The sequence below is a fragment of the Cyanistes caeruleus genome, chromosome 1 (genome assembly GCF_971803275.1).
Source record: "Cyanistes caeruleus chromosome 1, bCyaCae1.hap1.1, whole genome shotgun sequence".
In the NCBI taxonomy this organism is placed as follows: Eukaryota; Metazoa; Chordata; class Aves; order Passeriformes; family Paridae; genus Cyanistes; species Cyanistes caeruleus.
In genome coordinates, this window is record NC_141701.1 from 14582528 (window position 1) to 14605123 (window position 22596).

The 22596-nt window shown below is 43.4% G+C and overlaps 1 protein-coding gene and 1 long non-coding RNA gene across 2 annotated transcripts in view; one reads left to right on the forward strand and one right to left on the reverse strand.

Annotated features, from left to right (window-relative positions):
• EXT1 (exostosin glycosyltransferase 1) overlaps positions 1-22596 on the forward strand; it is a 176131-nt gene that overhangs the window by 18597 nt on the left and 134938 nt on the right. The gene's annotated exons all lie outside the window — the stretch shown is intronic.
• LOC147655323 (uncharacterized) lies at positions 8698-16751 on the reverse strand. Its single transcript, XR_015284135.1, has 3 exons — positions 11569-16751; positions 11209-11369; positions 8698-10629 (listed from the first exon to the last, which is right to left on the reverse strand). It is a non-coding gene; the product is annotated as an uncharacterized LOC147655323 (long non-coding RNA).

The following is a 22596-nucleotide window of genomic DNA, read 5'->3' on the forward strand; positions in this document are numbered from 1 at the left end:
TGCATCTGCTTGTTGGGTAGGTTGTTGGGTACTTCTGTCAGGTGGAGGCTTCTGTGCAAAAGGACTGAATTAAGGCAACAGCTGCCTTTAGCAGAAGATATATTCTCAGTTACTGGTGCTTTCACAAGCAAATAGCAATAAACTTGTGGGGGTGTTTGAGATAGAAAAATGCATAGACAAAGGTGTCATCCAAAGGAAAGCCAAAGTGAAGAGCTGGAGGCTGTCAACAGTGCAGTATGTTCCTCAGTATAGACAGAGCTGTTGTCTGACCTTGTTCTGTTTATCAGCAGCTTTGTTAGCAATTAGTCTGCTGCGGGACCTTGCAGTTTTTGTAGATAGGGGAAGATAATAAAGATGACCCTAAAGTAGGAGTGGCTTAGAAGAAAAACAATGCACACTTAGCTTTAAACAGTAAGTATATCTTCCTGTAGCAGAGAGTATACTCATGATCAAGGGTGTGGAGGTTTATGCTTGCTTCTGTAGAAAAACAGGGTCTCTGAGCTGTGTCAGGGTGTGAGATAACCTCCAACCTGCTGGGGTGGCCCAGTGCCAGGGTTGATGTGTAATGGGTGAGACATTTTCTGGGCATTGAGAGAAGCAGGGTGAGCATTAAGGAGCTCTCAAGGAGATAAATATTGTGTGTGAAAACACAAGGATGGAAGGAGGGGGAGAATTAAGAATTAGAAAAGCAGTGCTACATCTTTCGTTATAACAGCTTTTTCTTCCCTCTCAGCTCTGTTTCCTCTCATGTTTGTTAGAAGCAGGGTTGCAGTGTTTGGGTACTGAGGAGGTGAGAAGGTTACTCTCTCAATTTTTAATGTGATATAGTTGAAACAAATATGCTTGTGACAGAAATGCTCATCATGGCTTGAAACACCTCCATGTTGACCTGGAGAACTTCTGGTGTGAGGACATTTGTGTCTGTCATCTTGATTCACAAACAAACCAAATCTGAGAGCTGTCAGTGCTGAATGGTGCACTGCGAGCATGTGATTTCAAAGCACAAATCTCATGTGAGCTTGCTCCACTGCTCCAAATTTTGTTAGAAACCAAATCAAAACACCAAAGTGTGATCATCTGGGGTAAATCTGGTGCTGAGACAGCTGTACACTGAGGCATCCAACTCTGTTCAGGTGCCATCTCACCTGAAACTGGTGTGAAGCCAGTAAGGAGGCAGAAGGGGGACAGACTTCAGGGAGATGCCATCTGCACCACAGGCTTCCTGGATGTTGCAGCCAGGCCCCTGGTTTAGAATGTGATTTTCTTTTAAACATGGTAAAAATGATGTGCAAGATGTATTTTTGCAACAGAGCATGTTTGTTTTGTATCCCTTTGGCAGAGAGTTTGTGTAATCACTGTAGCTAAATTGTCTTTTTTGTCTCACACCCATTATGCAAATGTAATATTACGTCCTTATGTGTTTTAGTTTTGATTTTTATTTTGTACAGAGAATCAGGCATGGTTGCATTGGGAAGCAGGTGTTGCAGTGGTATTTGAGACACTTTGCTGCTACATGGGAAAGGGTTTGGAGGAGCTGGCAGGATGATGCAGAAGATTAGGCACTTGCTATCTGTCTGAGTGGTTAAGCAGCCACCTGAGCCTCAGCTTCTGGCGATGGAAACATCCAAAGGATGTCATTGTCTATGGTATTAAAATGCAATGCTTGAAAGTGTGTCACAACACAAAGGTTTATTAACCATTGCATTTGGAGAACACTGGGAAATGTTAAAATGGCCCTGGGTGTGTGTTTGTATAGTGGGAGCACAAACCAGATTATCTGTACAGGATTTTTCTCCCCCTGTTTTTCTGTTTGAGACGATATGTGTGTCTGAAAAGTGGTTAATGAAATAAACTCTGTAGCCTGTTTGGATGATGTATCTGACAAAAGCCAACTTTTTTTCTTCCTTATTACAAATGCTGCCTGTGTTTTTGCTCCATTTTTTTGTAGTATCAGAAAAGCTGATCCAACATGCCTTGCACGTTTTTCCTGTTATATTATGCCCTGGAAGTTTTGACCTCTAGCTTTTCATAGCAGTTTGTAAATTATGTATGAAAATATTCTGTATTGTTACTGTATGAACTCCATGGAGATAGGGTGTCTTGAGTTGCTTGGTTTGGTACTGAGCTTGGAAATGTTTCCATGTGCATCCCCAAACTCACAGCAGTATGCTATTTTGCACTCACTTGTATTGAAGATAACTTTTGTCTGTGCATGCAGAAAATCTGAAGTTGCTCTTAGCTAGTTTAAGATAATGTATCACTTGAAAGAATATCGCCTGGTATTTATTGCTGCTCACTAGAGGATAATTTCAATGAGAGTTTATCATATTTATTCAGCAGCAGACTAATAAATTCAGATTTGTTTAAACAAAGACTTGAGGAAGAACCTGCTAAACGCTTACAGTTATATTCATGGCAGGCATAAGCTACTCCATTTCACTCAATGTACTTGTACCTGCTTATGTCACCAATTAATTTGGCTCTTAATAATCTTATTTTCAGCCCTTTTTTTTCTTCTGGGTCCTGCAGTTGTATTCATCCCTGATGTAAGTCTATTGTGGGTAATGATATCTCTGATGTTGTTTGTCTGTGGAGGGGTTTGATTTGTTGTTGTGGCAAAGTCTAGATAAAGAAAAATGCTGTTGCAGGAAGGAATGATCTAGTATGCTGAACTCAAATCCGGGAAAGTCTTGAATATGAATTCTCCAGTGCTGCACTTGTGGCTTTGAACAGTTCACTCAATCTGTCTTTCCCCCCATATTTAAATACAATAAAATATGATGGTTGTGTATGGAAAATGTCTGTGAGTACATCTGTAGTTTGAGATTTTTGCTAGGAGTCAGTCTGAAAATTAAGAAACTAGGAGTGAAATGAGTGGTCAAACAATGCCTGGGAGCATACATGAATGGGTGAAAAGTACATTTTGACACAATACGAGCTTAAAGCTATATCTTAATCTTGTATAACTTGCTCTTTGGATACCAAATGGGTATTATTAAAAACAAAAGCTTTCACCCAAACTGAAATTAATTGCATCAATGTTAAGTTTACAGAGCCATATCCTTTGTGGGAAGGGAAATAGTCTGAGTAGGTGGAGTATATTATGTCTGGTGGTGTCCAAATTTTTCTCTGCTGTGGGGTGTGTGTGATTTAAGTGCCTCTGCATGTTCAGAACTGATGTATGGATCATGGTTTTCATTTACACGCCTGCATACACACACATCTTAAATAGAACTCAATACACCATAACTTCCTCTGTTTTGCTGGCTGTCATCCCACCAACTTGTCCTTTCTTTGCTTTCAATCATCTTTACTATTAGTTTACTATTAGTGCAAACTCTGAAATAAGGTGCACTACATATGTTAGCTGTGAAAACAAAACAAACCCTCGGAAGTTAAAGAGTTGGTCTTACAGAGCACAAGTGCCACAGCTACTCAGACACATGAAACATCTCAGCACATGAAACACACTCTGTTTTGTAAGCTTTATTCTTGACTCTGGTAAATCCATTTCAGACATAGCCAGAGCAGTGGCAAGAGCAGCACAACCTGACCCAAGAGTCCTTGCAGTTCTTTTTGTGCTGGGTGGTTTAGCCAGTGCTTGTGCTCCACCAGAGATTTTTGGCATTCACAGAAGAAGGTGGTGTCTTAGAAAGTTCTGCCTCAATGAAAGTCTGGTGTTTGGACCTGTGGAATATGGAGGGTTAATAATGTTTGTTAGGAAAATGTGTCCTGTGTAAAATTAAGCAAAGGAATGCTACGGTTATTAACCTGAAATGGCCTACTAACAGTTGTTGGCTTTCTAGGAAATGTTTGCATGTGTTGGTGGTTTCTGTTCCATCACAAATGGATTTTTCTGTGTCCTGAGAGTGAATCACAGGTTTTTTTCCACTTTGTTTTTAGTTAAAAAGTGAAAGAGAGAAAACCTTTTTATACTAGTGGTTGGAAAGCTGAGCAAACCATAGAAGATAAATAAACTGGTAAAAGTTATTGAACCAAGCAATGGAAGTGACCGATTTTTGTGCCTTCAAATCCTTGACAAAAAAAAAAAAATTATTAACATGACTGATATTCTGGTTTCTTAATGTGATCTACTCTTGCACTGTAAATAATTTTATGTGGGCACTATGCATTCTGAAATATAAAGTAAAACAAAGCAACTGGTGTATACATATTTGCCATTAGTAGTAGTGTTTGTAGTCCAGTGCTGATGCAAGTTTAAAATTATTGGCCACCAGGAAGTAAGAGAAATCTGGACAATATTTATGTTTTAAGGTCTTCCAATATACATTTATACACCTGGGCATGTGTATCTGTGCAGTCTCTGGGCTGCAAGTGGTTATGTGCCTAATGACCTTCTGCAGGAAGCACTTACCTAGCAGCCTCGAAAATACACTTGCAGTTAGTATTTGATGCACAGATGTTACAGGGTTTTAGTTGCTTTTGTGTCTGGACTGGTGGCAGGGCTCTGGGATTATTTGCCAGGAATTAATGCTAGAAGGTAGATATCAGAACTGAAATGGTGGTGTGCTGGGGCTCACGGATGTGTGGATAGTAAAGGTGGGGCTCCTAACAGAAAGCTGCTGTTGGCTGCATCTGCCCTTCTCCTGGAAAGAAGAGGCGAGAGTCAGCATGTGGTGTTCAAAACTGGCACATTTTATTCCACCTGATGTGATCTTGCAGGACCTCTCTGTTAAAACAGCCTGAGGTGGTTTTAAATGGTGCTCTCCTGTGTTATCAACAGGGAGTGTACCACACCACCAAGTTGGAAGTACCCACTGCCTCTGTCTGCACTGCTGGGGGACAGGTGGGTGTGTGATGGCAGAAGCTGGAATTTGGCTGGCACTGCTTCAGCTGCTGCTCTGCCCAGGAAACACCAGTGTTCCCCTGCATGGCCTGGAATGGGGTGAGAAGTTGAACTTTGTTGCTGTTTAGAGCAAAACAGTGATGGAAACTGCAAAATTCAGTTTGCAACTATCAGTTTGGGGTAACTGATTTATTTTGAGGATAAGGGTGAGGAAGAGAACTGGGTGCTTTGGCAAATTGTATTTATGCTGGTATGGCCTTAGAGTATACTAAGATAAGTAGAGAGATACCTGGCACTCCGAAAAGCACAGGGATGTTGAGATTTGTATGTGGCTTTGTTACTAAGTGGAGTCAGCAAAAATAAATAGCCTGAATGGTGTTTCTGTAGTGTTTTTGTGTACTAACCTTGTCAGTCTCACTGAAGGGTGGAGATTGCTGGACTATGTGGGTTTTGGCCCTTACCACTTAGCATGGGATTGGGGAAGGTGGCATTGAAATTGCAGAGCACTGTCCTTGGGCCTGGGAGCCTCCTCTCAGCTAGTGACTGAAATCTGGTGTCAGGATTGTAAGGGGAGATTTTAATGGCTGCAGCTGGGCAGCAGCTACCAGGAATACTGCTAATGAGTGTTTATGACCCTTCCTGGTGCCTTCAGTGGTTTTGGTGCAATAAATGGACACCTTTTTAGTGCTAGTTTGAAAAGGGACAAACTATTTTTATTCGATTGGTCCTGATTTGCACCAAGTGTGCCGTGACCTCTGCCAGTCTCTGTGCACTAACAAACTTCTTAAAGGTTTTACGAACATTTTCCATTAGCTGCACTATAGCTATTGCCATGAATATTTAATGTCAAGAGCTGTACTTTTTGTTACTTTTATTCATTTTTCCTTGCTCTGCTTTGACAAAAGTGGGTATTTGCCCTCACTGACCAGGTGGCGGCCGCATGCTTTGCACACCCCACTTGTACCTTCCTCTTCAGTTTTTAACTTTAAGTTTTAAACTTGCTTGCAGTTTAGCAAGACCCTAAACTTCTCCTCCTCCTGGCCCTCCTCTGTAGCCCTCGTGGAGCGGTGCCTTTTCCGACAGGATTTGCAGTTGAACTCGATGAGCACAGTGGCTGTCCCGTGCCTCGCCTGGGTGCCGGGGGATGAATTCCCCACGCTTTATGGGTTGCTGGGCCTTCTTTATCTGTGGCAGAAACAGAGGAATGCCTACAACACAGGGCACACATTGATCCGCAGTGTCTGGGACACCCTCTGACTATTTTATTTTATATTTTACTTACTGAAGGAACCACGTTCTTCTGACTTGTTGCCCAAGTCCTCTTTGGTGGTAATTTGTTCAATTAATACCTTTTCCCTTGTCATCTTTCTGTGTCTTTGTTGGCTTCTGTTCCCCACTTCTTGTGCACATCCACAGGCTGTGTTTTGTTCTCAAGGAAGGCTGTCTTACATTTTCCAGGAGAAAGAATAATGCATGCCCAGAGTACCCAGCTGCATGGGGCAAAGGTAGGGGTGTTGCAACATTAGGATAAGTTTTACTAAGTGAGTGAGGTGTTTGCTTACCTACATTTGAACATTTCCTAAATGCTAAGATGGAGCAGCCCTTCAATTCCTGTAGGGTAGAGAGGTTTGTGTCCCCTGTTGGCCCTGTGGAGTTGCAGGATGAGTATTGGAATTGGTGTGTGGCAACTCCATGACAGAACTGGGGGCAGGACATGAGGCCCTTCTACGGCCATCTACAAATTTGGGGGTGAAGCTCTTGAGTTTGTATTATGTGAACTTTGGTCACTGTTGAATTGATATCCATATGTGCATGTGCTGGTTAATGTGTAAATGGCACGTGTAAATGGCCATATCTATTGGAAAGCTCCAGCAAGCCCTTTGTGCAGAAGCAAGTTTCCACCCCTGCTGTGTTATGGTGGTGTGCTTTAGTAACCTGTGTCACAGATTTGGGTTTCTGAGGCTTCAGAGACACTGACTCCAGGGCACACTGCTGTAACCATTGAGTGGTTCTGCAGTTACCTCAACCATGGTCCATGCTGGCCAGAGCAGGGGTGGAATGCTGCATGTGTTGTTTGTTCAAAGAAGCTTTGTGCTGGTTGAAGACATCTTCCTGCTGGGGATTGCATCAGTAGTCTTTTTCTGATTGTTAATTTAGATGTAACTTGTTGCAGCCAAGTTAAAACCACACATCCTGGATTAGTTTGTATGCCAGCTCTTAGTGTGAGGCTGGACTGAGGGTTTGAAAAATATTTGATGGTACAAGAAAAGCTTGGGAGCAAGAGGCTTTTCCTTCTCCATCATCTTTTTGACTAGAGCAGCCACAGTGCTTCATTCCCCAAAGCTTCCTGCAAACTGCTCTCTGTACTTCTGACATTGAGCTAAACCTGATCAATGGAGAGTTTGAAACCTCCTGCTTTGCAAATTGGTTCCTGAAGCTTATGGCTGCAGCCCTGACATTGTGGATATTGTAACTGCAGGGGCCCCATGTGCCCAGCATCTCTTCTGGGTTTGCTTTTTCAGGATGTGAAAACTGAAGTGTTCAGTTCTGGAGGCAGGTGCTGAGGAGTACATGGGAATGGAGGGCTGGGGCTTGAGAGGCCAAAACTCTTCTCATTGCAGCATCCCTGGAGTGATGCTGGATTGTGATGACAGCGAGACTGGGCTTTACAAAACCTACTTAAAATTTTGCAATTGCTCCACAGGTAGGTAATAGCTTTGAGGCAGCAAATGCATTTGTTCTATCTTGCAGACCTACCACTCTACGAGCCACAGCTGCTCATCACAGCAGTCACAGACATGTAGAAGTGAGGGAGAGGGGTTGCTTGGTGCCATTCTGCCTGGCCCCCTGTGCCTTTAGCTGAGGAGGGAGGGAGAGATGATGTCAACAAGACCTTTTCAGGTGGGAAAGGAAATGCTCCTGGTGTCCTGCAGGCATGGAGAAGTGCACAGAAGGCAGAAGGAGTACTATCAGTGAATATTTAATGGCTTCAGTGGCTTCAGGTTTTACTTTCTAAGAATAGATAAGAAAAAGTTTCTTGGGTGAACAATTGTGAAGAAGTGTAAAGCATTACTGGAAAGCAAGTGGTGGCTGTACTGAGCTTGCTTTCTTTCCCATGCAAAAAAGGCTTTTGCATCCTTGCAGGTACTCCCCCATCACCTGTAGTATGCTTCCATGTCAGATTAAACTGATGTAGGTAATATTACTTCTTTTGGATTTAGGGAGTGAGAACCTGTGCTTGATCTCTCTGCCTTTCTCTCTGCACTGAGAAAGGAACTGGGGCTGGGGTATAGTATTTTTGGAGGCAAGCCTACCTGCTGTCTTGTCAGCAAAGGACTGCTAACCTGCAGTGTCTGGATTGGACATGCATAACAAAAAACATTATTAACCAGTTCCTCTCTTTTTATAAAAAATCACCTTGATGAGACATGCACTGGAAACATCCAGGCTTCCCTACTCTTCCATGTCCTGTCCCTGGGGGGAAAAATGTCTCTGATTGCTTAAACTTGGATTTCCCTAAATGAGAGTTTACAAGCAATTGGGACACTTCCATCATTGCTGTAGCCTTTTATTCAAGATAATATTAAGAGACATCATAACATCACAGTGTCAGAACAAACAAAGCACTATGTAATTTTATCCTGTATTAGTGCGGAGTGTTGCAGATGGTGCTATCATTAGACAGCAATCTATAAAAATGGCCCATGAGACAAAGCTCTGGCACAATTATTTATTCTTCAATTATTTATTCAGCCCTTTAGGATGTGTAATACTGACAGACAGCACAGAATGTGCTGCCTACCAATTTGCAGATCTTGACTGACTGAGTCCTCCGTCATCAATGGAATAAAACATGTATGGGGGCAGGGTGATGTTTGGATGGCTTTGAATTTTTTTTTTGTTTGTTTTCCTGTTTATTACATGACTTTAAAGGTACCATTTTGAAGCAAATTCACCCACCCAGTTGTTCATCTCTTTATTTCAGTTAATTGCAAGGAAGATATAGTGTTCTGAACCTGAGGTTTTTAATCTCTTGTGTGCTTGAAGCCAGGGGTTGATTTCTCTGCAGAACTAACATCAGCTGGCCAGCCTTGCAGGGCAGACTAATTGGGTGGGTGCTGGCTTTCTTGCCAGCCCTGTCAATCCAGGGAGCTCTGCTCTCAGCAGTTGACAGCACAGCGTGTTCTGCACAGACCCACTGGTTTCCAGTTGGATTAATGGGTGAAGATGCAGGCTTGTTTGGTTAAGACTCTCTGGCCCAAGACATGGTCCTGACAGCTATTACTATTACAGTGGCATTTGCAGAGAGGAATTTAACCCATTGATGAACTTTTACTCTTGCTTTACCATCAAAATGATGTCACTTCCATCAAAAGGAACACATCTGCCTCTAAATGTTCCTCTGTAAGACAGTCTGATAAGACAAGTATTTCTGTGGCTGCCCAGTGAACCAGAACTAGAAACTGATCTGGTTTAAAGCAAAGGACTGATTTAGGTTTAGTCTCTAAGTGATAGTGAAATTGCTTAAGTGTCATTGTCCAAAATGGCTCATATTCATCAGAAAAATCCTAAGCAGCTATATTATATTAACAGTAACATCAATTCTGTAGGATTTTAAAATCCAAATAAAATGCAAATTTATCTGTCATTAGTGTCTGCTTTCTCTTTTTGGTGTGTTAATTAGGTTCATCTCTTTAACATCTGTATTATCAAAGATCCTGCCTTTGTACTGAAGCATACCTTAAACTATTGCACGAAGATGCCCTTCTCTATTGCTGGGGTTTTTTTTCATAAAATAAATCTATAATGTTCCATTGGAAAATGTCCCCTGCTTCACCACAGCACTTGGCTTCATATCCATGATAAAAATGAACAATGGCCATTTTACTCAGAAACACTATTTCAGTTATTTATAGATTATATTAACTACATGTCTTTAAAACTCTAAAATCCAACCCCACTCTTTTATTTGATGTTGAGTCATTCTGGCAAGTCCTTTGTATTAAGCTGGTAAATTTTGGACTGGTGTAAGTAACCTCCTAATTTTTTAATTTAGTGCTAAATCTAAAACAAGTGCCTTGTAACCAACAAGATAAAGTCTCTAATTAGATTAGTTTGCAATTTCTTGGTGTCTGTTTAGAGGGCCAAGTTAGCTAGTTTTTTTCTTGATGAGATGGGATGTCTTAGTCATTTGCTTCATTTAAGTAATTTCTTAAATTTGATTTAAATATTATTTTGTATTTTAAAAGTAGGTGGAGAAAGTGTATGTATTCTGTAGCTCAGCCCTGCAGGCAGCTGGAGCTGCCATTGCTTGGCAGAACATTTAAATTGTGTGAAAAGGAGTTGGGGGCTGCTGTGCTGTCAGTTGTTTAACCCCAGCAGCCTCCTCTGGCTTCTCACTTCTGCCTGGGTCCCCTTCCCTTTTCCAGCCTACATGACTGAGGCTTTGCCTGCTTCAGCATTCCTGAGGCAGCAGGTCCTGATCCAGGCCATGCATGTGTGGGGCTGGTCCCATGTCCTGTGTGTGTGGGACATTTGTGTGTGCTGGGCCCTGGGACTCAGCTGGCTGTGCTGGGCACACTCTGGCTGTGCTGGGCACACTCTGGCTGTGCTGGGCACGTTCTGGCTGTGCTGGGCACACTCTGGCTGTGCTGGGCACACTCTGGCTGTGGTGGGCACACTCTGGCTGTGGTGGGCACATTCTGGCTGTGCTGGGCACACTCTGGCTGTGCTGGGCACACTCTGGCTGTGCTGGGCACACTCTGGCTGTGCTGGGCACGTTCTGGCTGTGCTGGGCACACTCTGGCTGTGGTGGGCACACGCTGGCTGTGCTGGGCACACGCTGGCTGTGCTGGGCACGTTCTGGCTGTGCTGGGCACGTTCTGGCTGTGCTGGGCACGTTCTGGCTGTGCTGGGCACACTCTGGCTGTGCTGGGCACACTCTGGCTGTGGTGTGCACACGCTGGCTGTGCTGGGCACACTCTGGTTGTGCTGGGCACACTCTGGCTGTGCTGGGCACACTCTGGCTGTGCTGGGCACACTCTGGCTGTGCTGGGCACACTCTGGCTGTGCTGGGCACGTTCTTGCTGTGCTGGGCACACTCTGGCTGTGCTGGGCACACTCTGGCTGTGCTGGGCACACTCTGGCTATGCTGGGCACGTTCTGGCTGTGCTGGGCACGTTCTGGCTGTGCTGGGCACACTCTGGCTGTGCTGGGCACACTCTGGCTGTGCTGGGCACACTCTGGCTGTGCTGGGCACAGTCTGGCTGTGCTGGGCACGTTCTGGCTGTGGTGGGCACGTTCTGGCTGTGGTGGGCACGTTCTGGCTGTGGTGGGCACGTTCTGGCTGTGGTGGGCACACTCTGGCTGTGCTGTGCACACTCTGGCTGTGCTGGGCACACTCTGGCTGTGCTGGGCACACTCTGGCTGTGCTGGGCACACTCTGGCTGTGCTGGGCACACTCTGGCTGTGCTGGGCACGTTCTGGCTGTGGTGGGCACGTTCTGGCTGTGGTGGGCACGTTCTGGCTGTGCTGGGCACACTCTGGCTGTGGTGGGCACACTCTGGCTGTGCTGGGCACACTCTGGCTGTGCTGGGCACACTCTGGCTGTGCTGGGCACGTTCTGGCTGTGCTGGGCACACTCTGGCTGTGCTGGGCACATGCTGGCTGTGGTGGGCACACTCTGGCTGTGCTGGGCATGTTCTGGCTGTGCTGGGCACACGCTGGCTGTGCTGGGCACACTCTGGCTGTGGTGGGCACACTCTGGCTGTGGTGGGCACATGCTGGATGTGGTGGGGGACCTGCACAGGCAGTGTGGGAGGGGAGCAGACACTCTTCCATGGCTGCCAGCAGCTTGTGTCCAGGTGTGCTCTCCTGCAGAAGTGGGCTCACCTGTTGGGATAGTTTAACAATTTCATTCATTTTCAACCATCCCCCATTTTGTAGCTCATAGTCACAGATGCAGAAATGGGAATAACCTCAACTTCTTGCTTTTGGCTGTTTTTTCTCCTGTGGTATTTTCAGATTTGAGAAGCCCCTGGAGGGGCTGGGCAGGCAGTGGCCATGGCTGTGCCCACCTGCAGCCAGCCCAGGCCCACTTCTGCCATTGGAATGGAGAATATCCGCTTTCTGGCTGGTTACTTCCCAGTAAAGGCCTCTATAGCTTCCTATCCTCACCCTCCTGTTAAAAGAGCGACTAAATGAATTCAGTGAGGGTGACTAAAAGAGCCAAGAGCAGTTCCCCAAGCACAGTTTTTGGCTTCTCTGCCCCTTAGGAGAGCTATGCCGTGGCTAATCCCCAGGGTCCTCCTCCCACCCACCTTCCCGGGTTTGGGAGGGGAGCCAAAGCCGGATCCTTGGGATGTGACACTACTCTGAAATACAAATTGCTACGGTTGCCCAGGTCTGTTTGTCAGCACTATTCAGTGCTGCTTAATCCCCTTTTGTGACCACTCTGGAAGGACAGCTGGGATTTTGCAAGTTGGTTCATGCTGTATTCACAGCCCTGGGGAGAAGGAAGGCAAAACCACAAATGGAAAGGTGTTGGGTGCAGGGATGTGTGCATATATGCTTGGCCTTCATGAGGTGTTCATATAAAGTTAAGAAGAATATATCTGACTGATGCTAGAAACTTAAGTAAAGAAAACAAATTAGCAGCAAAGTCTGAAAAATCTCTGCTGACACACAGGCTTTAACCCAGGCAGTTGTGCCAAAAGATCCAGAAAAGGCTTAATGGCAGGAGATAATGCTGCTGTGTCAGCACACATTTTCAGCCCTGGCTGTGAATTTCCTGGCTTTTGTGTACTTGAGTTAAACCCTGATGTTAGTAGCCCATCACCCCCTCCAAATAAGTATCCTCGAACAAAGAGAGAATCAAATCCCAGCAGTTTGGTACTTAGTGGGGGAGACTGGTGGGTAATAACATGTTCAAAGGCATGAACCTGATGAACACTGAGAGCGATGTTAGAGTCTGTGAGTGACCTATTACACCTGCAGTAGTTTAGGTCAGTATGGACATTCCTGGCCAGAAATTCCCAGAAAAATATATTTAGTTCATGGATCAATAGCTAGAGATAACAAGTCCTTGGGAGGCAGAAGTGCAGCCACCAGTAATCTTTGCTCTGTTGCTGATAGTGAAACGTGTGTGCTAAGAAAAAATAAATCTTTCTTAAGGAATCGTTTTATTATACTTTTAATGAATGCAGGCTGCAACCAAACACTTTCATGACGACTGTATAATCTAATTACTGTAGCAATTTATCTATGGCTTTTTTTATATTTTGCTGTTTAGTCATTGCATCCTGCAAGTTCCCAGGCAGAGGCGTGTGCTGCAACAATCCCTGTGTATGTCCTGGGTGCTGGAAATGCCACATGAGCTCCTGGAGCATGGTAACAGTAGAACCCAGGGCATTCTTCATCTAAGGAAACAGGATCCTTTAGATAGCACCAAAACAAGTGGATATATGTATCCATACTTTCAAATACTGGAAAGGATTACAAAGATACCTAGCAACATTTCAGTGACAGCAGGATTTGATTTTGAGTCTCTGCTGGAATCCATTAGGTTCTGATCCCCAGGTGTCCTACTCCCTCAATCTCCTCTAACAAGAAACATTCAAGAGAAAAGAAAGGGAAATCTCTCTCTTCAACTGGAAGCTGTAACTGGTGTGTCAGTGAATGTATCTAATGCAGCAAAGCAGGGACAGGGTTTATCTTCTGCCTCAGCCAAGCCCTTCTCAGTGTCTCCAGTGAGGAAATGTACAAAAGTGTAATGTTCTTGGTAATCCATGCTACGTGTGGGCCTTGGAGTACTGCTGGGACAGTCGTGCATTGAGTGTTCGTGCTGTTGGCAGCATGTCTGTGCTCAGCCATCCTGCTGGCCCCTTCTGAGCACTGGGACTGCTCTGTCTGCCCCAGGTGGCTGTTAAGGTTTAGCATGGTTGGAAGCAGTACCATCAGATCTGCTCACCAGATAAACTGGAAACATGAAATGTTAGAGATGTTTAGGGCAAGGTGGGTTGTCTGGATTTGTGTGATCATTGCTAGAGAGAAATGTGCTTTCCAGGGTGCAATTCTTCCCCTCCTGATGTGGCATTAAAAATAGGTCAGATGACTCAGGCCCCTTCATCATGAGCTCTGCAGAGATGAGATGCCTAGTTCAGATTGTAGTTACTTGAAGAGAATATGACTTGTACTTGGCTTAGATGAATGTGGGTTTGGACTAATGCTTAAAACAAGTCTTAGCAGAGGTGGTGCTTTCATGGAAGAACAAAAGTAATTTCCACAACCTGTGGAAAAAGCTGCATACTGAGTTTGTCTGGAAAATGAACAGCTGCTTTTTCCTTTCTCCCCCTGCCCCCAGTTTTGGATGTTGTACTGTGGCAAAGTTCAGAAGTACCATTCTGCATTCTTTTGGCATTGGAAATTTCCACAGGCACATTTATCTTTGTCCTACCCTTGCATCAAGCATGCCTGTGGGCATGTACAACCACCCATTTGCCCTCTCCCTCAGAACTGTCGTGGTGCCCTTGCTACTAAATGCTTTTATGGCAGATGGTCTGTAGAGTTAAGAGTGGGGCCATCTATCTGTTTTAAGGCACGGGTTTTGTGAGCATGTTTGATTTGCAGAGCTGATTTTGAAAAAGACCTGGTGACTCTGATTGCGTTTACCATTATGAGTGATGCTTGCAGTCCACTGTGAGGAGTACAGTGCAGGGCCCATGAAATTACAGCTTACCTAGCTTCTGCCTTGGTTTAGTAGGGTTTGAATGGTGTAGTTAATATCTATACTATGGTGCTTGGAGACAGGAGGAGGAGATCTGTCCACAAGGTAATTCTTCTTTTAAATCACCTTTGTTCCCTGTATCCAGATTGCTGAACAGAGCCTTTGGTCCTACTTCCCTCCTCCATCTTTAGTGAAGAATTTTGCCTTACACCATTGAACCCAACATGGGTTCAGGTAAAACCAGTTGTGCACCAGACCTAGTGAAGATAAAGCACCTGCCACACTTTGACACTGAAAATGCTTCTGATAAGCTCCTTTTCTATCAAAAATAGCTTTATGTGTACACAGCTGATTTTGGAAGCTGGTGTTTTACAAGTGACCTGTGCTCCTCATTCAGATGGGTAGTTTGAAGAGACTGACTCTGATGTTCAGAAGCTGGTGCAGCTGCTGCAAGGTTTTGGTCTGGAAACATCCAGCTGCATTTCATCCAAGGAGTTGAAAAGTCCTTAAACAACCAGTGCTGTCAAGTGGTAAAAAAAAAATGGAGCATCTTCCTCACCTCTTTTTTTTTGTGGAACTGATACAACCCCAAGCCTCTGTGAGTCAAATAATCACCTTCTACTTACTTTTCTCCAGTGGGCCTCCATCTTCTGCATCATATGGACAGTATAAATACTGCACATAGCTGGCACGTAAACATACAGATCATGTTTTCAATAAAAGCAGAATACACTAAATGAGAATGTGAAGTTTATTCCACATTACTCTGATATGCTGGAAACATAATTTGGCCCATTTTTCCTTTGAGTTTTTAAAGAAGTGGAATGCCTACTACTTTTACCTCTGTGGTACTTCAAATATTGCAAATAAGTGTAACAGCTAAAATAAGGGCTATGCTTTGTCAGTGGTTTGTTGGCATACAAGAGTTGTTTTTTACACAGAAGAAAGAAAAGCTGGGTAAAGTTCTGTCTTCAAAGATTTCTCACAGAGTTGTGGTTTTCACTCTTAGCTTTGGTACTGCTTATTTTTCTACTCAGGGTGGTGGACATAAGTTTTTCTGATTGCTCCAAGCTATGGCTGGTAGCCTGCCTGTGAGCCAGCTCTGAGCTCTGCAGAGCAGGATTGCAGCATCTAAACATGGAAGTGAACAGAAATAATTTTTTAAAATGGACAGCAAAATAAAATGAAATTTTATAAAGGACATGGGAGGAGGCAGGAATGAGGATGCTCTTTTCTCGGTTTCTCCTTCTCCACAAGGTTCTTTCGGATTGTGAAACTTGATGGAAAGGATGATACAGGAATGTTGTAATAGTCCACAGTGCTGCACTTCTGCATTGGGCCACAGGTACTGGAATGCATCTCACTGACAAACATGGACAAAATTGTAGCTTCTCATAACTCCATAGGCTGCTTCGAAAAAATGTACTATATAATGGTTATAATATCACAGAGCCTTAAGGGTGAGCTATGGTATATTGTTCAATAGCTGAATTCTGACATATACAAGTCTTCACTTTGGAGAGCAATGTTTTCAGGCCACACAGAGAAACATCCAATAAAGGTTTTAATCTGTAGGAAGCTGAATTTCCTCTGTGTTGTGTGAGACCTAGGTGCCACTTAAATCTCATGTATCTGTCAAAATACTTCATAGGTGAATTGAAGTAGCATTTTGGCTTCATGATGACCCCCCTGTTTTGGTGACGGTTTCCTCCCTGGGAACATCACAAGGAGCAGAGGTGTCAAGTGTCTTTGTTTCACTTGGTCAGCCACCTGCCTTTCGGTAACCTCTTTTTTCCCAGGCCTCTATGCTAAATCAAGAAAAACAAATCCATCTTCAGCTGGCATCCTACAGGCTGGCCTTATGCACCCCATGCAGAGCCTGTGCTATAGGAATCATAGAGTAGAAGTTGGAAGGGATCTCAAGGGTCATCTGGTCCAGCCTTTCTTGGCAAGTATGTGGTCTGAACAATATTCCCCTCACTTTTTCCAGCCAAATCCTAAACAAGCCCAATGCTGGAGAATCTGCCACTTACCCGGGGAGATTATTCCAATGACTGATTGTTCTCATTGCAAAAATTTTTCGTCTTGTTATCAGTTGAAATCTCCCCACAAGTAACTTATACCCATCCATTGCCCTTCATTTTCCCGTGGTACAGAAGCAGAGCGCCCTGGGGCGGGAAGGTCTCCCGTAGCTGGGACAGCGAGGTGATGGATGTGGTGTTAGAGCAGTTGGTGTTGAACTGGGGTTTGCTCAGCAGAGGTGGCTTTGGAGCCAGCAGCTCGCTGTGTGCACAGGGATGGGATGGCTCTCCGGGGCCTGGCGCTGTACGTGGCCTGTGGATGTCACAGCCACTCCAGGCACGTGTCTGCTCTAGCCTCCGTGTTGGGACAAAGGCTCTAGCTCCTCATCTGCTTTAAAAGGGGCTGCAGGATGCATTGAAGCTTGTCATTGAGAGTTTAATTTTGGGGAAAACAAGGATGTGAGAGAAGAGATGGCTGTGAACAGAGGCAATGGGAGGGGGAGCAGGCTAGCCTGTCTGCATGGCCCTGGTTGGGTTTGAATGGGCTGTGAGTGGCGTGATGCTTGTGGGAGGATTAGAGCAATAGGGCTTCAGTATCTCTGAAACAAGAAAAGAGTCTGGTGTATTGTGCTCACGTTCCTGAATAAAACTATTTTACAGTGGTTCTGGTAAAAGGTTTTAGAGCCAAAGAGAAAACGGGAATGTTTTGATTCTCTTTATAAGGATAGTCTATTTGCATTAATTCCTTTGTGTTACATTGAAGCGAATGTCCTGGCAAAATGTCATTTGAAAGGATTATTTTAGAGTTTAAATGCATCTTGCCAATCCCTTCTTTCTTTGCTTCACCTCCAAGAGGAGCAGAGAAGTGTATGCTAAAATAAATTTTGGCTTCCTAGCTATTCAGGGGCATAAGAGTAAAAATAATTTTGAAAGAACTTAAAGCTTACAGAATGGAAAACATTTGTTTCTGCAGTTCATTGCAACTGAAGAAATTTGTTATACTTACTGCTTTTCAGTTTTGGTGTGAAGTGCACAGGTTTACAGCCTGAAAAAGGGTAGAAGCTCGACTTGCATGGCAATTCTTATTAGATAGTCTTGTCCAGCTCTCAGTTCTCTCCTTGTTTACAGCCCTTGTGAAGTTGTTTTTATTGAGATTTGATGTATGTAAATTCTGCAAAACAGTGATGAATTGAAAGTGAGTAATAATTTTGCACTTGATTTTGAGTAGTACTCTTGACACAGTAAAATTAGACTTTTATTGCATTCTAATTTTAATATATTTTAAAAAGAAAGAATTGACTGTTTCTCACTGAATTTTATAAATGAATTTGTAACTCTCAGTGGTTCCAAAAAGAAGTAAACTTGAATCATGCATGAGAGGATGTGATCTATGACTTCTGGCACGAAATAAGCAATGCTTCAAGATGTACTTTGCACAGATATTGCAGTGTGAACAAAACTTTGCCATAGGCCATTCCTAATTTCTCATCCATTTGTTAAAGTACTGTGTTCCTGTTGTGATTGCTTATGAAGAGGTAGAACAATCAAGAGTATTAGTATTTTCTGCTGTTTCTTAGCAGATAAGCTTGGTGGGGATTGAATACCAGCTGTCCTGCTCTGTAAACCTAAAGCTATATTTTGGAAGCTGGATATTCACAGGCAACTGGCTTTTCATTTTGCCTGGGTAGTGATCTTGCAAAGTTGATGGTTGGTTTTGCTATGGTCCTCTTTTTCCATATGTGGTAATTACAGACTGAGGCCTTGCTTGTATAACAAATTTGGTTCTTAAAAATACTTTAAGCTTGTTTTTTCTTGATAGTCATCTCTGATACGTTTTGACCTTACAGTGGAGATGCATCAGGGGCCAGCAGCAGTTCTGATGAGAGAAGGGATAGCAGAGAACCCTTGCAGCAGTGATAGCACAGAGCTCTGACGGTGGTGATAGCAGAGAACTTTTTGCAGCAGTGAAAGCACTGAACTCTTGCACTATTAAGATCACCGCATTGTTCAAACAGAGGTAAAGCTTCTGTGCTACCAAAAAAGGTCTCCTGGCAGGTAAGCATATGTATGCTGTTCTGAGTCAAACAAAATGCATACTCTCCTCTGTGTGGCCATGTTCATAAAAGGTTTTTTTTCCTTGTGGGAAACTGCCTGAGATTTTATGTCTGGTTCTGTCGTTCAGATAAGGTGTCTCGTGCAGCATGACCAGATCTTTCCATTGCCTAGATAGATAATTTTATTACTGTAAGCCAGTTGACAGAATGGTTACTTTTGGTAATTTCTTTCCTGAAAAGTGCTTTCCTCTGATGCAATGCATCATAATTTTCTCCCCAAAATATGGACGTCAGCACAAACATAAATGCACTCTTTACCAAAAGAGACATGAGAATACTGACTGATATCCAAGAGATAGCATGCAGTTCATTCACTTGAGAAGTTTAAGAAATATTCCCTCAGCAGGAGAAAAAAAGTAGCTTTTATAGCCTGAAAACCACACTGACATGCTTCTTGTTCAGCAGCCACCTTGCCTAACTACAAGGCCAAGATTTCTCGGCTCCTCAGTCAGGTTTGTGCAGGGTGGTGCTGGGATCCATAAATCATGGTTATTTAGTATCATGGTTGTTAAACTCCATTTGCTTTTCATTCTGTGTTTATCAGAGATATCCACATAAAATGAAGTAAACAAGCAAACAAAAATTCTTTAATTTTAGGAGAGATTATTCTCAAAAAAAAAATTTCATTTTTTTTTCAGAGGAAAACTGCAAAGTACATGTTTGTTTTCAAGGAAAACAGTAATGAGAAAGAGTTAGGTCATTGTGGAAAAATCCCCACATAAAAGATCTTTTTTAGGAAGGACATGGAAACAGAGCTTATCTTCTTGGAAGCTTTGCCTAACAGATAAGGGCCCTGGATTGGAAGCGGGTTCAAATCCCAGCTGTGCTGGAGAATTTTTGTCAACTTAGACCTCTCAGTTTGTGCCCTTGTAATTTCTTTTTGGAAAGAGAAAACAGTACAGCTTGTCCTCTGAAAACTGTTGAGAGTAGAGATGAGGCCTTGGTTGCTCCCTGGTGTGATGCAGGTGCAGGTCCCTGCCTGTGCAGGATCTTGGGGCCCAAGGGTTGGGTGTGACAAGTGGTCCTGCTCACTTGTATGTCCTGACTGAGATACTTTCACCCTCCCTTGGCAGACAAGGTGTTACCAATCAACAGCAGTGCTCTCAGAGACCTTACACAGTCTAAAATACCTCCCTTTTCCTCCCCCAGCTTCAGAGGAATTGAGTAACTGCATTGGTCACTTCAGTATGTTAAAGCCAAGGCCCAAATGCTGGTTAATTAAGCCTTGTAGCAGGCTTTTGGAATGTCTAAGCATTATCCCAGCTTTGCAGGTGGTGAATGAAGCATGGGAAGGCTAACTTTTGTGCTTAGGATTATACAGCCCTGTGAACCATCCCAAACCAACTCTTTGTATTTCTTCCTCTGTCTGAGGGTGAGGATTATTGCATTTCATACTACCAAACCCAACCTTTAAGGGCTAGGTCAGTGCTAGAAAAAGGAAGAACTGGAAGAGGTACAGAGATCTTACTTTTTGAATTGTGAGTCATCAAGACCACAGAAAATGAAGTCCTGTGTTGCTTGGCATTACAAGCCCTAGACTTGCTAAGGGCTGAGCCAAACCTTAAGTGAAGGGTAGCGCAGGTTGCTTGGTTCTCAGGATAATGTTACAATCTTTGTTTCCACTTTTTGTGGTATGTGGAGTTTCCTGTAAGCTGTAGAATTGCTATGATATTGTTGACAGTGTCATGAGATGTAGTGGGGAACATGTTAGAAACAGGCAGGCACACACTGGTGGGCTGAACTTATTACCACTGTTGTAAACTGTGAGAGGATGAAAACAATTGAATGGGAGTGTCTTAAACTTTTATAAAGCAGATTTAAATTCAGCATCTAATGAATTTTCACAAGGAGCGAGCCCAAATGGAACACCTCAAAACCTTCAGTGAAAAAAAAAAATTAGGACTGGTGAAAAACAGATTCTGTGTTTTTTCTGTAATGTAAAAATTAACTGCAAATCCCAGTTCTGCTTCCCTACCCCCCGACCTTCCAGGCCTACTTTAAGTCTTAAAAAAAAGCAGCGAATTGCAGTGAGTCTGTTGGTAAAAAAACTACAAACCCACACCACCAAACAATTGCTAGAAAAATAATTTTCTGTTCTAGATATCTTTAAGGTAGTCATTAGGTCCAACAGTACTTGTAGCATCAGAAGCACCTGCCACAGGGTTATCCTTGACCTTACTGCCTCACATTCCCTTCATGCATCTCTGCTTAACGAGCTGGAAACCTTTAAAGGGTGTCCAGGTACCTCCTGGAATTTTAGCTGCTGATAAATCAAAGTCAAGCAGAGGCTTTGTGAAACTTATGTTTAAGTATGTTTTAATTTTTAAGTGGTGGTGCTAGATTGTTGATAGTTATTTTTTGTTCATACATTTTTTTAAAGTGTAAACATTATTTAATTAGTTTCTATTAGAAACTAATAAGTTAGAGAAGTAGTGGAAATCTGCTTCTGAAAAGAAGAAAATATTGTGGGTCAGTGAAAACTGGCAAAAATAATGTAGCTCCATTTAAGAGTCTGCTAATTCCTTGGTTAACCAGCATGGTCCCAAATAAAACATGACCACAACCTGTGTGTTCATATTGGCCAAAGCTTCTGGTATCACCATAGTATGCGAAAAAAATATTTCATGTTGAGCCTTGTTCAGAAGTCAGTGGTTAAGTTGTAGGCGACTCCAAAGTGCAGTTACTCCCTACATAAAAAATGTACAGTAGAAAATAGCAGCTTAACCATGTGGAGAAATAAAGCCAGAAGAGAGAATATGTTTTCAGTAGCAATTTAGTGCATGATTGATTTTACTGATAGCAGTAGTGTAGTGTTCATAGCTGAGTAAGCCCACCAGCAACAACTTGCTTGTAATGTGTGTGTGTTGGAAAAATGCAAAGAAAATAAAACAAATTTCAAGTAAAATTTATATTTGTATTAGAAAATCAACATGTTAGAGTTAATTCCCTTTCCAAAACTCCTCCGTTTATGTATTTATTTTCCCATTTCCTCGGACTCTCTTCTGTGTCTCTTTGTCTTGATATGTCTAATACATCTGTTTTTTTTTAAATTGACACCTGAAAGGCAAACCAATGTTGCCAGAGGCAGTTGACTTTGCTGGTGTGTTTATTTTCTTATTAAATTCCCTGCAATGCTTCCTACCCTCTCACCCCTCCATCTCTCTGATAAGACAGTTGATAAAGTCATGCAGCATTTTTGCTGTTGAGTGTCCCAGAGGAACTGTCCTCTGCCTGGGTTATACAGATGAGAAACCATTCAGAGGGCAAAGCATGGAGTGGCATGAAAGACTGGTTCCCCCCTCCGAGGACCTGGTGGATCTGCAGCAGGGCCAGCTCTGAAGGGCAGCATTGATTTGAGATTGTGCACTTGTGTGATGTCAGCTACGTACTCAGGGCATGGTTTTGCTCTAGCCATACTTTGTGGTTGAGTTATGACTTGGTTGTTAGTGAACAAAAGCTTGTTTTTACTGATGATGTGAAGGGAAGCTTGTAAGCTGAATACTTCTACCGTGTGGAATTTGCATATGAAAGTTGTCAAAGCCACCTGGCAGTGGGTGAGAAAGATGTCCCTTTTCGCCCTGACCACTCTTTAGCAGTTTTGCATGTGTGTCTGAGCAGCCAGAGTGATGGTAAGGATGTGTCCAGAAAGGCTCTGGCATAGGTAGGGAATCTGTATGTGTATCATTTCTTCTGCAGCTCTCCCTCCACTGTTCCCCTTTGTAATGAAGGTGCTCGGAATAATAGGCGCACTTCAGCATTGTAAAATTAGCGTATTTATATTGGTTTATCCTTTTTCCAGTGCACAGCTTATTTTCCTATCCAAAACAAAGCAGTGTCTCTTACCTTCCTTTCCATTCCTTGCAAAAAGTCAATTTGAAACCCGCTCTGGCAGTAGCATGAAGGCCTGCATTGAGGCAGCAGTGATCCACT